Source organism: Ceratotherium simum, chromosome 38 (assembly GCF_057802395.1).
Source record: "Ceratotherium simum simum isolate JZ-2026a chromosome 38, ASM5780239v1, whole genome shotgun sequence".
NCBI classification, from domain to species: Eukaryota; Metazoa; Chordata; class Mammalia; order Perissodactyla; family Rhinocerotidae; genus Ceratotherium; species Ceratotherium simum.
Genome location: NC_141937.1, coordinates 8997366 through 9013348, shown reverse-complemented (window position 1 = coordinate 9013348; position 15983 = coordinate 8997366).

Here is a 15983-nt window from a genome sequence, read left to right as displayed (position 1 = left end):
TGGAAAATGTTCCACGTGCATTTGAAAAGCACGTGTATTCTTCGGTTTTTGGATGGAATGCTCTGTACATATCTACTAGGTCCATCTGTTCTAGCGTGTCATTTAAGGCCAATGTTTCCTTATTGATCTGCTGTTTGGATGATCTATCCATTGGTGTAAGTGGAGTGTTAAAGTCCCCTACTATTATTGTGTTACTGTCTATTTCTGTTTTTATGTCTGTTAATAATTGCTTTATATATTTAGGTGCACCTACATTGGGTGCGTAGATTTTTACAAGTGTTATATCCTCTTGTTGGATTGTTCCCTTGATCATTATGTAATGCCCTTCTTTGTCTCTTTTTACTGTTTTTGTTTTAAAGTCTATTTTGTCTGATATGAGTACTGCTACCCCAGCTTTCTTTCCATTGCCATTTGCGTGGAGTATATTTTTCCATCCCTTCACTTTCAGTTTTTGAGTGTCTTTAGGTCTGAAGTGTGTCTCTTGTGTGCAGCATATATATGGGTCTTGGTGTTTTATCCAATCAGCCACCCTATGCCTTTTAATTGGGGCATTTAGTCCATTGACGTTTAAAGTAGCTATTGATAAGTATGTACTTACCGCCATTTTAAAACTTTTTTTCTCAGTGTTTTAGTAGTCCTTCTCTGTTCCTTTCTCCTTCTATACAGAATTGATGGTCCCTTTAGTTTGACCTCTGTCTGAAAGCTGTACTCTTTAACTCCCCTCCTCCCTCCTTTTATGTTTTTGATATCATATCTAACCTCTTTTTTGGGCATTTGTATCCATTGCCCTCTTATCATGGAAATAGATAATTTTTCCTATTTGTGTTCTTCTCTTTTCCCCTTAAATCAGTCCCTTTAACATTTCTTGTAGCACTGGTTTCTTGGCGACAAACTCCTTTAATTTTTGTTTGTCTAGGAAATTTTTGATCTCTCCTTCCATTTTTAATGATAATCTTGCTGGGTAGAGTATTCTTGGCTGTAAGTTTTTTCCTTTTAGTACTTTAAATATATCATGCCACTCTCTTCTAGCCTGTAAGGTTTCTGCTGAGAAGTCAGCTGATAGCCTTATGCGGTTTCCTTTGTATGTAACTTGTCTTTCTCTGGCAGCTTTTAGGATTCTCTCTTTATCTTTAATTCTAGACATTTTGATTATGATGTGTCTTGGTGTGGGCCTCTTTGGGTTTATCTTGTTTGGGGCTCTCTGTGCTTCCTGTACCTGGATGTCTGCTTCCTTCCTTAGGTTAGGGAAGTTTTCATCTATTATTTCTTGAAATAGATTCTCTGCCCCTTTGTCTCATTCTTCTCCTTCCAGGATACCTACAACACGGATGTTAGTGTGCTTGATGTTGTCCCAGAGGTCCCTTAGACTGTTCTCACTCTTTTTAATTCTTTTCTCTTTTACCTGTTCAGCTTGGGTAATTTCTTCTAGTCTTTTGTCCAGCTCACAGATCCATTCTTCTGTATCCTCTACTCTGCTTTTGAGTCCCTCTAGTGAATTTTTCATTTCCAGTATTGTATTCTTCATTTCTGATTGGTTCTTTTTTTATATCTTCCATTTCTTTGTTGACATTCTCACTGAGTTCATCTATTCTTCTCCCCACATCAGTGAGCATCCTTAACACTCTTAGTTTGAACTCTCTGTCAGGTAGGTTGCTCATTTCTGTTTCATTTAGTTCCTTTTCTGGAGTTTTGTCCTGTTCCCTTACTTGGAATGTTTTCCTTTGCCACCTCATTTTGCCTCTTTCCCTGTGCTTGTGACTACGTATTAGGTAGGTCAGCTACATCTCCTGCTCTTGGATAGGTGACCTTATATAGGTGATGCCTTAGGAGGCCTGCAGTGTGCTTCCCTCAGTTCTCAATGTTCCAGGGGTGACCCCTATGTGGGCTACGTGTGTCTTTCTGTTGTGGCCTGTTTGCTCTCCCTGTATGTGCCCAGGTAGGCCGAGTTATGCTCCTAGACAGCTCTTGTAATGCTCAGTTGTTTGTAGTTGTTGTGGGCCCTTCAGTCTCTTTATCAGGTGTGGGGAGCCCCAGCACAGTTGGCTGCAAGTTCTAATACCACATTTGTGTTGCAGTATTTCTTTTAAGTGAGTAGGCCCCCAGAGAGGCAGGTTGTTAGGCTCAGGGCCTTACAATTGCTATAAGCCTCCAGCCTTTAGGTCTCTTGTCAGCTCTCTGAGGATTGCAGCTGGGTGGGGCTGGCCTCAGGCACAGGAGCACCCAATTGTTTCAGACTTGGGAAGGTGGGGCAAACCCCCTATGTGGGTCTTTGAGAAGCACAAGTCTTCTGCAGCTGACAAGCCCTGCCGCCCACAGGTCCACACAAATAGTCAACATAGTCCTGCCCTGTGTGTGCGCCCTGACCTCCCGACGATGACCCAGTCTCTCCAAGGCGGGAGCCCCACACACTCCACCACTGCCCCACACTCTCCACCCACTCCTTGTGCACGCCCTGCCCCACTGAAGTCAGCTCAGTTGCCAGGCTGCAGAGAATCCAGTCACCAATCTATGCAGGCCCACAAGTTGCCTGAGGGCTAGTTGCTGGGTAGGGCCAGTCTCTAGGGTGGGCTGCCTGCCCTGGCTGAGCTGGATTAAATCGGTGCTTTAGTGGGTGGGGCGGACCTGGGCTAGCAGGCCCCAGGGAGAACTCCAATGGCGTCTGTGTCAGCACGCCCACACCAGGCCACAACAATGGCCCCCGCCAATGTCCCAGTCCCTGGAGAGGGCTCACCTCTCACCGAGATGCACTCAGGGCCTATCAGGTGAGTCTCTTTTCACGAAAGCACTATGCACCTTTCTTTCTGGTGATTTTAGGATGCTTTCTGAAATGGGTGAGTTTGCGCACTGGCCCTTTAAGAGCCAGTTTTAGTTTCTTTGTGAACCAGGTTTTCTGGGGGAACTCCCCAATGTTTTAGTGGCAGGCAAAGTCAGATATTATGCCACTGGTCTTGATTGTGTTGGGTCCAGAAAATGCCCACAGCGGGGGGGCTCCCCGGCTCAGGGCCCTGCTCCTCCAGGGAGGCTGCGGACCTGTGGGCTGCTCCCCAGCGGCTGTGAAGCTGGCGGCTTGTGAAGGCGGCATTTTTTCTCTCCAGAAGGGAGCCTCTGCCTCTTCCACCTCAATCAGGATTGTCCCTTGTTGCAGGAGTTCCTCTTATCCAGTTTTCAGTTCTGTCTCAGGGGTAATTTTTCCAAGAGTAGTTGTAAATTGGCTGTGTCCGCAGGAGGAGGTGAGTTTAGAGTCTGCCTACGCCGCCATCTTGACTCCCTTTGAAAAGCAGCTTTTTGAAGGAGGAAAAGTTGGCTACCCTATCCAAGACTCACTGGATAAGAATGATGCTGGAACTGGAGGATGACTGTAGGGACACTCCAGATGCATCCATCAGAACATTCCTTTAGGGAAATGACTGGTAGATAAAGATGATGATGATGATAGATAGATAGATAGATAGATAGATAGATAGATAGATAGATCAGGGAGAGTAAAATCTGCCAAGATTTCAACAGTAATACCGAGAGAGAGGCTTTGAGAGCAAGAGACACGTGGGAAGAGACAAGGTGGTCCAACGCACCGCATCCTTCTGTTTGGTCAGGATGACTACACTCATTCAGAAATCTTGATTTCTGCCACATAATTCTTCTCTATCCTTGCTCTCCACAACACTTGTCAGACTTCCTCACAGATGATACAGCCATCCGAGTAGATATAGACCTTACACATACTTCATTAATTAAGTAAACATTTATTATTTACTAACTTGTACAAGGCATTGCAATGGTGGATCAGCATCCCAACAGTAAACGGATGTCACTTTCAAATTAGAATAATTTAAGGGGGTTTGAGAAAGGGACTATTTATGTAGGTGCAGGTGGGGACCACAGGAATACTCCATCAGTGGACAGTTACTAACCAGGAGCCTGGAGGGCCAGAGGGAGGAGTGGTTAGCAGAATCCAGAAGAAGAGTCTCATAGAGCAGTCCAGTTTTAGAGAAGCAATGACTTCACTCAAGGGACCAAGGCAACCCTGCAGGGAGGGAGCTTGGCTTTCTCCTTCTCACTCTCCTCCCTTCCTTTTCCCTTCCCCTGCCTCCTCTCCTATTTCCTGCCAAGGTCCCCATTGCCCAAACCCATCTGGAAGCCAGGTGGCAAAGAGGCTAGTTGATGAAGTGAAACAGATCAGCTCCCACAGCAGAGAGCAGGGTGAAGAAAGGGAGAGAGCAGATCTGGAGAGACAAAATTAGAAGCATCCACCACACCCAGGAAATTGATAATGCACTGTTCACAATCATTCGCTACTTTTAGCACATTATCATATCATTAGCAAAAATGAGCTCAGGAAATTTTTGGAGAGCTCATTTAAATAGAAAGGGCCTCAGACTCCCTTCTCTTCCTGGAGCTGGTAGAGACTTTAAAGGGCATTTAGTTGAAATCATTATATAGTTGAGACCCTGAAAGCTGAAATAACCTGCCTAAGCCACATATCCAGTTACAGGCCCTGCTCTTCCCACCATCAGGAATGACAGTATGAGCATGCAGACCACCACTCCTCTTGCCCTGACTGGTGACAGACATTGCTAATCAATCAGGGAGGTTTTTTTGCCTGTGGCATCTGCATTTGACTACAGCATCACTGTCAGCACTGACCTCTCTCGGCAGTCCTAGTCAAACAGCACCAATAGTCAAGTTCAAATTTAATTTGTCATCTCTGCACTATACTACCTTCTCACCATAAAGGTGTCTTCATTTTGATTCCTGATAAGAACTAACCTTCTACTCTCAGGGCCCCCTGAGATGTGGTCAGAAGAGGGGAGAAATGATAGTTTGAATTAAACTAGGGCTTTCCACACAATGGGGTCCAGTTTTGGTTCAGTTGACAAATTTGACCACCTTCAGCATGACGTTCTCATTTGGTTCAATTTATCAGGGATTTGTTAAGCCTCTGCTACGCACTTAGCACTGTGCTGGCTGCTGCTGAGGCCAAAGGGAGAGAAGGTGGGCTTGTTGCCCTCAAAAGTTTAGTCAAATTTAGGGGAAAAGCATCCATTCGGCTCCTCCCAGGCCAGGGCTGACCATGGGGTTACTACTAGCTGCCTTCTGCGGCCCCCTCCCGGGACTTCTGATTCAGAAGAGCTTAACATTCCCCTCTGTTCCCGCCTCAGTGTGGAGCCACGCACACTCTTTCCACAGCCCTCCCACGTGGCCCTATACAGGCGTGGCTCACAGACCATCCACTCATCCTAACAAGATGCTAATGAGCCCCACCCCACTACCACCTTCTTGGAAGGCTTGGAAATTTATGGATTTGCCTCAGGATGAAAAACAATAGGGGAATTCGGTGGGGGAATCAAAAGATGGATCTTGAAAGTTCTATGTGGAAGCTAGTCCTGCTCTTCTAAAGGTCTGAAATTCATTCAGGAATGAATGTGTGTGGAGAGATGCTCCCAGGCCCTACAAACTCAGTCCGGCCCAAGACTTTGTGGGCCCCAACATCAGAGTTAGGGCCATGCTGGGAGAGTGGACACAACCCAACCTCAGCCCTCAGCACGTGCTGATGTTTAGAAACAATGATGGGTTTTCTTCACTGTTCAGCATTTATCCATCTTTTCTTTAATTTAGCAAACTTTCAATGGCAATATGTGCTAGGGAGTATGAATGAATGAAAAATACATATATAGTCCATGCCCATCTCAGAGTTCAGAGTCTACCCTAAAACAATACTCAAAAAGCTGGACTTTTTAAAAGATTGAGAAAATCATACCTAAATGATGGATATTTTGTGTTTGTTTCTCTGGGCGTTGTCATCTCTATTGTTCTAGTTCCATGTGAAGTACAGCTGTTTTGAGACTCTCTAAATTCCATGCACGAGATTTCTTCATTGCTTTGCTGTATAGGAAATATTTATTTGGTGACCACTGCTCCATTCTCGTTTTGATGCTGAATCGAAGAATGCTGTTTCTCCTTTGGAAATGATCTGGTTAACAAGAAACAAATGGTGGTCTGGGAGGTACAAAACTTGTTGACCAGTCCAGATTTCCTTGGTATAAATTCAGGGCTTTATCTGCAGTCAGGATATTTCTGAGGTAATTAGAAATTATTGAGTTGGAAAATAGCTTGCAATCCCATTCACTGCTCAAATACAAGGTAAATGTTACTGAGGCATCCATACATACATCCATAACAGCCATTTTAGTATGTCCTTATCAAGTGCCAGTGACCCTTCCAAGTACAGATTCATTTTTTGTGTTTTTTAAAAAAAATTTTAAACTATTTTATTGAGATATGACTGGCATACAAAAAGCTTATATAATTAACATATACAACTTGATGAGTTTGGAGATAAGTATACACCTGTGAAATCAACACCACAATCTATGCCATAAACATAGCCATCACCTTCAAAAATTTACTCCCACTTGCTTTATTTTTTTTATTATTATTTTTTTTTTGTGAGGAAGATCGGCCCTGAGCTAACACCTGCCAATCCTCCTCTTTTTGCTGAGAAAGACTGGCTCTGGGCTAACATCCATGCCCATCTTCCTCCACTTTATATGGGACGCTGCCACAGCATGGCTTGACAAGCGGTTGTCCGTGTGCGCCCTGGATCCGAACCACCGGCCACCGCAGCAGAGCTCGTGCACTTAACCCCTACACCACTGGGCTGCCCCCCCCACTTCCTTTATTTATTATTATTTTTTGTGTGTGACATTAACACTTAACATAAGATTTACCCTCTTAGAAAAATTGTAAGTGTACAATACAGTGTTATTAACTATAGGCACTATGCTGTTCAGTAGATCTCTAGGACTTGTTCCTCTTGCATAATTGAGACTTTGTACCCTTTGACTAATATTTCTCCATTTCCCCCTTCCCCAACCCCTGGCAACCACCATCCCACTTTCTGCTTCTATGAGTCTGACTATTCCTCATACAAGTGGAATCATGTAGTATTTGTCCTTCTGATAACTGGCTCATTTCACTTAGCATAATGTCCTCCAGGTTCATCCATGTTGTCACAAATGGCAGAATTTCCTTCTTTTTTAAGGCTGAGTAATAAACCATCACATATATTCACTTTTTAAAAATTTTTGTACAGTAGAATTCCCTCTTTTTAGCATATATTTCCATGAGTTTTGACAAATTCATACAGTCACGTAACCACCACTATAATTAAAATAAAGAACGCTTCCATAACCCCAAAAATTCCTTTTCCCCCACTCCCAGCCCTGTCACCAACTTAGTGATCTGTTTTCTGTCCCTATAATTTCATCTTGTCCAGAATGTCATGTAAAAGGCTCAAACAGACTTCGACATTACCTTCATTCTGACTAAGCGTAACGCATTTAGATTCAGACATTGTTGCATACATCAAGAGTTGATTCCTTGCAATTCCTGAGTACTATTCCCTGGTATAAATGTGCCACAGCTGGATGATGCACTTACCAGGTGAAGGACATTTGAGTAGTTTCCAGTTCTGTGTAATTATAAATAAAGCTGCTATAAACCTTCATGTCCAGGACTTTGCGTGAACATGAGTTTTTTTTCCCAAGGAGTAGACTTCCTTAGTCATATGGCAAGTGTATGTGTGTTTGTAAGAAACAGTCCAGCTGTGTTCCAAAGTGGTGGTACTATTTGCATTCTTACCAGAAATGTATGAGAGTTTCAGTTTCTCTACATCATTGCCAGCACCTGGGTCTGTCACTTTGTTTTTAAAATTTTAGCCATTCTGACAGGTGTGGAATGGTATCTGGTGGTTTTAATTTGCATTTCCCTAATGACTAATCGTGTTGACCATCTTTTTGTATGCTCATTTGCCATCCAGATATCGTCTTTGGTGAAGTGTCTTTTAAAATATTTTGTCCATTTCTTTTAATTGGTTGTTATTTTCTTATTATTGAGTTATAAAAGTGTTTTATGTAGTCTGGAAACAAGTCTTGTCAGACATATGATTAGTATATATTTTCTTCCAGTGTGTGGCCTGACTTGTTAATTCTCTTCACAGCGTCTTGTATATAGCAGAAGTTGTAAATTTTGCTAAAGTCTAATTTATCAAGTTTGTTCTTTTATGGATTTTAATTCTAGTGAAATATTTAAGAAATTACAAAGATTTTCACTAATGTTTTCTTCTAGAAGTTTTATAATTTTAGCTCTTACTTTTAGGTCTATAATCCATTTTGAGTTAATTTTTGTGTAAGTGTGAGGTTGTCTTGACATGAGTACAGCCATGTTTGGCCGCTCCATTGACCTACAGCCACCAGCACAAAAAGAAATACAAAGCTGCTTTCTGTGTGGTGGGAACTGGCCTTTTCCCGGGAACTGGCCTTTCTCCCACGGAGAGAGTTGCAAGTTGTAACATTTCAAGGCTCTTGGAGCGTCGTGGCCCGGAATGGACTGGCCATCTGTGCCGGGCTAAGACGATAACCAAAGAGAACAATGCACGTACGCAACTACTGGGCTGGGACGTTAGCCAGGGGGCTCAGTACACGTACGCCACTGATAACCATTTGTGCATGGGAACACTTAAATGCTTGCTCTGCAAACTCTGTAATTGCTTACTCTGAAAATTACTGATGGTATAAAAACTGCTGGAAACTGAGCCTCAGTGAGAGTTCCACCTAGAGAGAGTTCCACCTGTGGAAGGGACGCCTTGCCCAGGACGAGTGATCATTGCCCAGCTGCGTCGATTGACAGGGCTCTCCCGGCAGTGGGGCGTGGATGTTGTGAGTAACCTATTTGATGTGAAGTAATTGATTTGATATGAAGTAATTGATTTGATGTGTTCTCTTTTCGGTCAACCTGGTGTTTCTCTTTCTGGTTGATTTGTGTCATTTCTCTTCAGCCGATGTGGGTGTTTTCCCTTTCCAGTCGAGCTGATGTTTTTTCCTTCTTAATATTTGACCTATTTGATCTGTTTGCAGACTGTCACCTTTACTATCCTCTATATAATAAAATATACCTTCAGTCCATTTGTTTGGAGTGGAAAGTGTCTTTTACGTCTCCGATCGAATCCCCGAACCTCTCATAACATAATTGGCGCTGTGAGCGGGATTCGATTAAGGAGATGCCTTTCCTATTCAAACGAAAGGTAACTGAAGCCAAGGTGGAAGGGATTCCAGGATGGGAGGACCCTCCCTTTTGCACTCTGGCTGGGGAGTGGGCTCATAGGTCAAGGTTATGTGAAGCTTGGGATGCTCGTCTGCGACGATTTGAACCGTTGGATGTGACCAAAGCTTTGCAGACGGTGGAAAGGAAAGAGAAAGATGATGTTTCTTTTTTGGCACGGCGAGGTTGGTGTTTGTTGACTGCTTATCGCCGGGCTATAGGAGATAGGGATAAGATACAGACAGAGAAGGCACTCTTGGAAACGGAATGTCGCCGGGCTGTAGAAGATAGGGATAAGATACAGACAGAGAAGGCACTCTTGGAAACGGAATGTCGCCGGGCTGTAGAAGATAGGGATAAGATACAGACAGAGAAGGCACTCTTGGAAACGGAATGTCGCCGGGCTGTAGAGGATAGGGATAGGATACAGACAGAGAAGGCACTCTTGGAAACGGAATGTCGCCTGGCTGTAGAAGATAGGGATAAGATACAGACAGAGAAGGCACTCTTGGAAACGGAATATCGCCGGGCTATAGAAGATAGGGATAAGATACAGATAGAGAAGGCACTCTTGGAAAAAGAATATTCAGATTTACAGTTGCCTGAAGTCAAGGTGGAAGAAATTCCAGGATGGGAGGACCCTCCCTTTTGCACTCTGGCTGGGGAGTGGGCTCGTAGGTCAGGGCTATGTGAAGCTTGGGATGCTCGTCTGCGACGATTTGAACCTTTGGATGTGACCAAAGCTTTGCAGACGGTGGAAAGGAAAGCGAAAGATGATGTTTCTTTTTTGGCACGGCGAGGTTGGTGTTTGTTGACTGCTTATCGCCGGGCTATAGAAGATAGGGATAAGATACAGAAAGAGAAGGCACTCTCGGAAAAAGAAAATTTAGATTTGCAGTCTCGTTTGGCTATGATTCAATGTCAATATCTTGCACTGGGAGATCAGGCTCGTAACTACCAAGCTATAGCAGAAAAGGCTGCTGTAAGAGTTGCCAAATATAAATATAGAAAGAGGAGAGGAAAGGTAAATGAACGAAAAGTTCATATGGCCATAGCATCGGCCGGTCCTAAGTGGGACCCGGACACATGGGATGGTGATATCTGGGATGATGATTCTGAAACTGATTATGAGGAAGAGGAAAAACCGCCCAAACGCACAGAGGCACGTCCTCTTCGCCGGCGGCGGATGGAAATGGATGGTAATCATCCTGTAAGGAAAGATGTGATTGAGGATTTTAACCAGCAAGAAATTTCTGATATTTTAGCCCGGGCTACACAAAAGCCTGGAGAAGCCATCATAACCTGGCTTGTTCGCCTATATGATATGGGCGCTACAGGAATTAATCTGGATGCAGGAGATGCTTTTAAATTTGTAATTTTGTCCAATGATCCAGTAATACGGGGAGCTTTCAGAGACTGGAGCATGAATGCTCACCCCCCAAATGATCGTGGACAAGACACTGATGGTACCACTTTATTGGCTCTTGCAGTAAAAGGAGCTCAAGATAAATACCCCACGGATGATATGTGGCCAGACACTAATAGACCCTGGTATACTTTAAAAGATTGTGTCCAAAAGATGAGAGAAGAAACCATGAAACAGGCTGTGTTTCTGGGGTGTGGTGAAGCTTTAAATGAAATGACTTTAAGTGTCCAGGTGTGAAACAAGTTGATAAAAACTGCACCTCCGGCATACAAACAAATAATTACAACCCTTCTCATGAATGAAACTGAAAGCCCTATATCAACACTTGCAGATAAGATTATGCAGCTAGCAGACTTGGGAGACTGGCAGACAACTGAAAACTCTCCAAGAAGAGAAAAAAGAGAAACATTCTTTAAAAAAGATAAAATAACTCGAGGTGATATGTTTTTGGCCCTACTCCAGGCAGGAGTACCTAAAGACCAGATTGATGGAGTTGACACTAGAGAATTATGGAAACTATATAAAGAAAAAGGGCTGAATGTAAAACAAGTGAACAGAAGGGACAGTATAGAGAATGCTTCCAACCCAGTGCCTACTGCACCTAGTGCACCACCTCCTCCCTTGGATCCTCTTCTTGCTGACTTATGTGATTGAGGGAAGGCCAAACCTCTGTATCGATTAGTGCCACTATAAGAAAAGATATTAGACCACATGTACCAATTAAAATATTTTGGAAGAATGGATCTACAACTAGTGTGAAGGCACTTGTAGATACAGGGGCAGAGGCCACCCTTATCTATGGGAATCCAACTAAGTTTCAAGGTACATCAATTCTGATAACTGGATTGGGAGGAAAAGAAATCCAGGCAGTTACCACTAATCTTTCTATGCAAATTGGGCAACTAGCCAGCGCACATATCTAGTTATGATTGTACCAATACCAGAATATATAATTGGGATTGATATTCTAAAAGGATTGACATTAAATTTGGCTGATGGACAATACCAATTTGCTATTAGAGCTTTGTCTTTTCATATTAATGCTGTAATTGTGGGATGTTTGCATCATGAAGTAGAAATTCCACCTGCCACACAAGTGATCAATCAAAGACAGTATCGCATCCCTGGAGGACAACAAGAAATATCTGAGAGCATAGGAGATTATTTGGCTGTGAGAGTCCTTCGCAGAGTAACTACAGCCTGGAATAATCCTATCTGGCCTGTTAAAAAGGTGATGGGACATGGAGAATGACTGTAGATTACAGAGAGCTAAACAAAGTGACTCCGGCTATTCAAGCGGCCGTCCCTGATTTGATTACTCTCATAGAAAAAGTGCAATGTTATCCAGGCACTTGGTATGCAGTCATAGACTTGGCTAATGCCTTTTTCACCATACCTATACCTAAAAGTGTCCAAGAACAGTTTGCTTTCACGTGGCTGGGACAACAATATACCTTTACTAGACTTCCTCAGGGATATGTGCATAGCCCCACTATCTGCCATCGACAGGTTGCTGAGACCTTGGCAAAGGTACCTGCTTCTGATGATGTCCAAATAGTACATTATATAGATGATATTATGATCCAAGGAAATGAAGAAGAAAAGGTACAACAACAGTTAGAAAAAGTAATGGACACACTTGAGGAGGATGGATGGAAAACTAATCCAGCTAAAATTCAGGGCCCGAGTTCAAATGTTAAATTTTTGGGAGTACTTTGGAATAATGGAAAACAAGAAATTTTACCTAAAGCTAGACAAAAGATATTAGATTTTGCAGCACCTCGTAACAAAAAGGAAGCACAAAAATTTATTGGATTATTTGGATTTTGGAGGGCACATATTCCACATTTAAGTCGGCTCCTTGCACCTTTATATAAAGTTACCAGGAAAAAATATGAATTTGAATGGGGAATGGAACAAAAAGAAGCTTTTGAAGCAGCCAAGCATGCTATTCAGACTGCTTTAGATCTATGGCCAATTAAACCGGGACCCATTGAGTTACAGGTAGATGTCATTGATCAGTATGCCAGCTGGAGTCTATGGCAAAAACAAGGTGCCCGACGTTATCCTCTGGGATTTTGGAGTCGCAAGCTTCCCTGTTCCAGTGAAAGATATAGTCCTTTTGAAAAACAGCTGTTAGCCTGCTACTGGGCTCTAATAGACTCAGAAAGCCTTACCCTGGGACATGAGGTAATTATGCGACCTCAAATACCCATCATGCAATGGATTCATAGCATGCCTGTTACTCATAAAATTGGACAAGCACAAGAATTTAATATTATCAAATGGAAATGGTATATTCAAGACCGGGCCAAACCTGGCCCAAAGGGGTTGTCTCTATTGCATGAACAAGTGTCTCAATATAGCAGTGAGCCAACTGTGTCACCTAAGACTGATATAACAGAATCTCCTGTTAAATGGGGTGTCTCATATGATCAATTGACTGAAGAACAACAAAACCATACGTGGTTTACAGATGGTTCTGCCAAAATGATATCAAGCTCACGGAAATGGAAAGCAGTTGCCTATAACCCATCCACCCAACAAACAATTGTCACCACCGGAGATAATATGAGTAGCCAATATGCTGAACTCTATGCGGTGTATCAGGCACTTCAACAAGAACAGGGGCAACAATGTCATATATATACTGATTCGTGGGCAGTGGCACAAGGTTTGGCAACGTGGATGCCACAATGGAAAAAACATGATTGGAAAATTAATGATAAAGAAATATGGGGAAAGAAATTATGGGAAGACATATGGTTATGGTGTCAAAATACAATTGTTACTGTATTTCATGTTGATGCTCACAGTTCTTTAATTTCTGCAGAACGAAAGCATAATTCTCATGCTAATCAGCTGGTGCAGATTCGTGCAACGCACAACCCAGGCTTAGCACAATGGGTCCACGAAAAGAGTGGACACTTGGGAGAACAAGCGTCATACAGGTGGGCACAACAAAGGGGAATCCTTGTCACCCATGATGATATTGCCACTGCAGTACAACAGTGTCAGTTATGCCAACAGTTAAATAAACGGGGAGTTCCACACCCCTACCAAGGTCATATCCAAAAGGGATTATTTCCCGCCCATACCTGGCAAATAGATTTTATCGGACCATTGCCAAATTCTTGTGGATATACTTATGCCTGCACTGCTGTTGATACATATTCTGGTTATTTATTGGCTATACCAGCTAAAGTGGCCACCCAACAGAGTGCCATAAAATTATTAGATATAATCAAGTTATATTATGGAACACCAAGGCAAATTCAGAGTGACAACGGTTCCCACTTTACAGGTAAGTTGATTCAAACCTATACCAAGGAAAATTATATAGAATGGATTTATCATATACCTTATTACCCCCAAGCTGCAGGCCTCATAGAACGAATGAATGGATTGCTTAAACAACAATTGAGGAAACTTGGTCATGGCTCATTAAAGGGGTGGCACAACCATCTAAGTACTGCTCTAAATGTGTTAAATAACAGGCCATTAGGCCCTAATGAGACTCCTCTGTCAAGGTTGTTACCAGCAAAGATTACAGAAGTGGCAGCCGCCACCCATGAGCTTATGACCTTAACCTATTGGCCCCTGACTCAGTCTGCTAAACCGCCTTTTCGTGCCACGGCCGAAGCGGCTGGATTGGATTTATCTACTGTTCATTCTATTCAATTGCCCCCTAAGAGGCAGTCTATAGTCCCTACTGGGATAGGGGTACAATTTCCCAAAAATACCTTTGGTTTGTTAAAAGGACGCTCTGGACTGGCAGCAAAAGGTATTGATGTACTAGGAGGAGTTATTGATCCAGATTATCAAGGAGAAATAAAATTTATATTATATAATGGTAGTGACACAGTACTAACTGTAGAGTCTGGGGAACGAGTGGGACAATTATTGGTGCTTCCCCTCCTGACTCCAAATGTGTCACAAGGACAACCTCCAAGTGAATTAACTAAAAGAGGAATGCAAGGATTTGGGTCTACAGATGGATGGAAACCTGGAGCAAAGGTGTGGGTGACACATCCACCCAATGCGGCTCCACGTGCCGCAGAAGTAGTGGCCCAAGGGCCCACTGCAACGCTCATAGTAATGTATCCAGGAAATGAACAATTATATCATGTTCCTAAAAATTCTGTTTCTTTGTGTGAATAGATATTCCTGCTGTGTTTGCTATGCTGTGCTGCACTTCCATGTCTGCTGCAGACCTACATGCCAACTAATGTCTCCGTAGGACAACCTTTGACCCTGCACTACTGGACCAACTGCTCTACACCAGTGGGACCTATAACCTGGACTATGAATGGCCGAGAAATTTGGTCTCAGAAACATCAAGCAATCTCTCGGTACAAGCCCATATCTGATCAATCACGCAGAACTAGTTATAATTTCTCCATTGCTCTGTCTTCTGTTACCCTCCGTGATGGGGGCTGGTATTCTTGTATTAAATGGAAGAAGGGAAATCCAGATTCCCCATTTCTTAAAGAAGCTCGATTTATTAGCATCCTTCCTAATGCCACTAGTCCTCTTAAAAACACTAATCTATGGTTACATTTAGCTCATACAGTTCTTAATGAAACTGCTTTTTGTCTCAGAAACAGTAATAATCCTTCTGGACTTCTGCAAGCTAATCTGTTGGGTCTAGGTGTTACTTTACCTAATGTGTTACATGCTAAAGTTACTATCCCTCATTCTTTAGTAAAGATGCCCATATCTGGAGTGACTTCCACTACATGTTACTGTATTAATTGTACATATATTCCATTCTATTGTAATAAGACTATCTCTGTTAGTATTCCTACCCCCTCACGATTACCTGCTGGATATTTCTGGTTATGTGATAATGCTGCGTATTCACACATTCCAACTGACACATCTGCTGCATGTGGTATTGGCCCAATAGTTCCCCTTATAGCCGCTTTCCCTACCAAGAATTCTCGAGTGAAACGAGCACTCACTGCAGATTGTGACCCTCATGTTAACCTTCTTCCCATCTCTACTGTGGCAACGCTGGCCGCCCTTCTACTACCTGATCCTGGCCTAATTGTAGACAACCATCGTCAAATTAAACACCTTTCCTGCTTGTTGACACATGTAATGAATGATACTGTTAGAGCCTTCTTGGCTATATCTCAAGAATTACAAGAACTGCGTAGAGAGACTCTTATACAACGAGCTGCTTTAGACTATTTGTTTCTTCTTCATCAAACACCTTGTACTAAAATACCGGGTATGTGTTGTTTCAATGTATCAGATCAAACTAATGTTATCTTTGATACTGTACATGATTTGCAAGATCAAGTTAATAACATTTCATATTCTAAGGGGTTGTTTGATTGGTTACCTTGGGGTTTGGGTCCTTTATTGCGAGATAGTTTTATAATCATTGTAGTCATTGGATTTTGGATTCTTGGATGTGCCTTATGTACTTGCGTACGAAGTTCATTGTCTG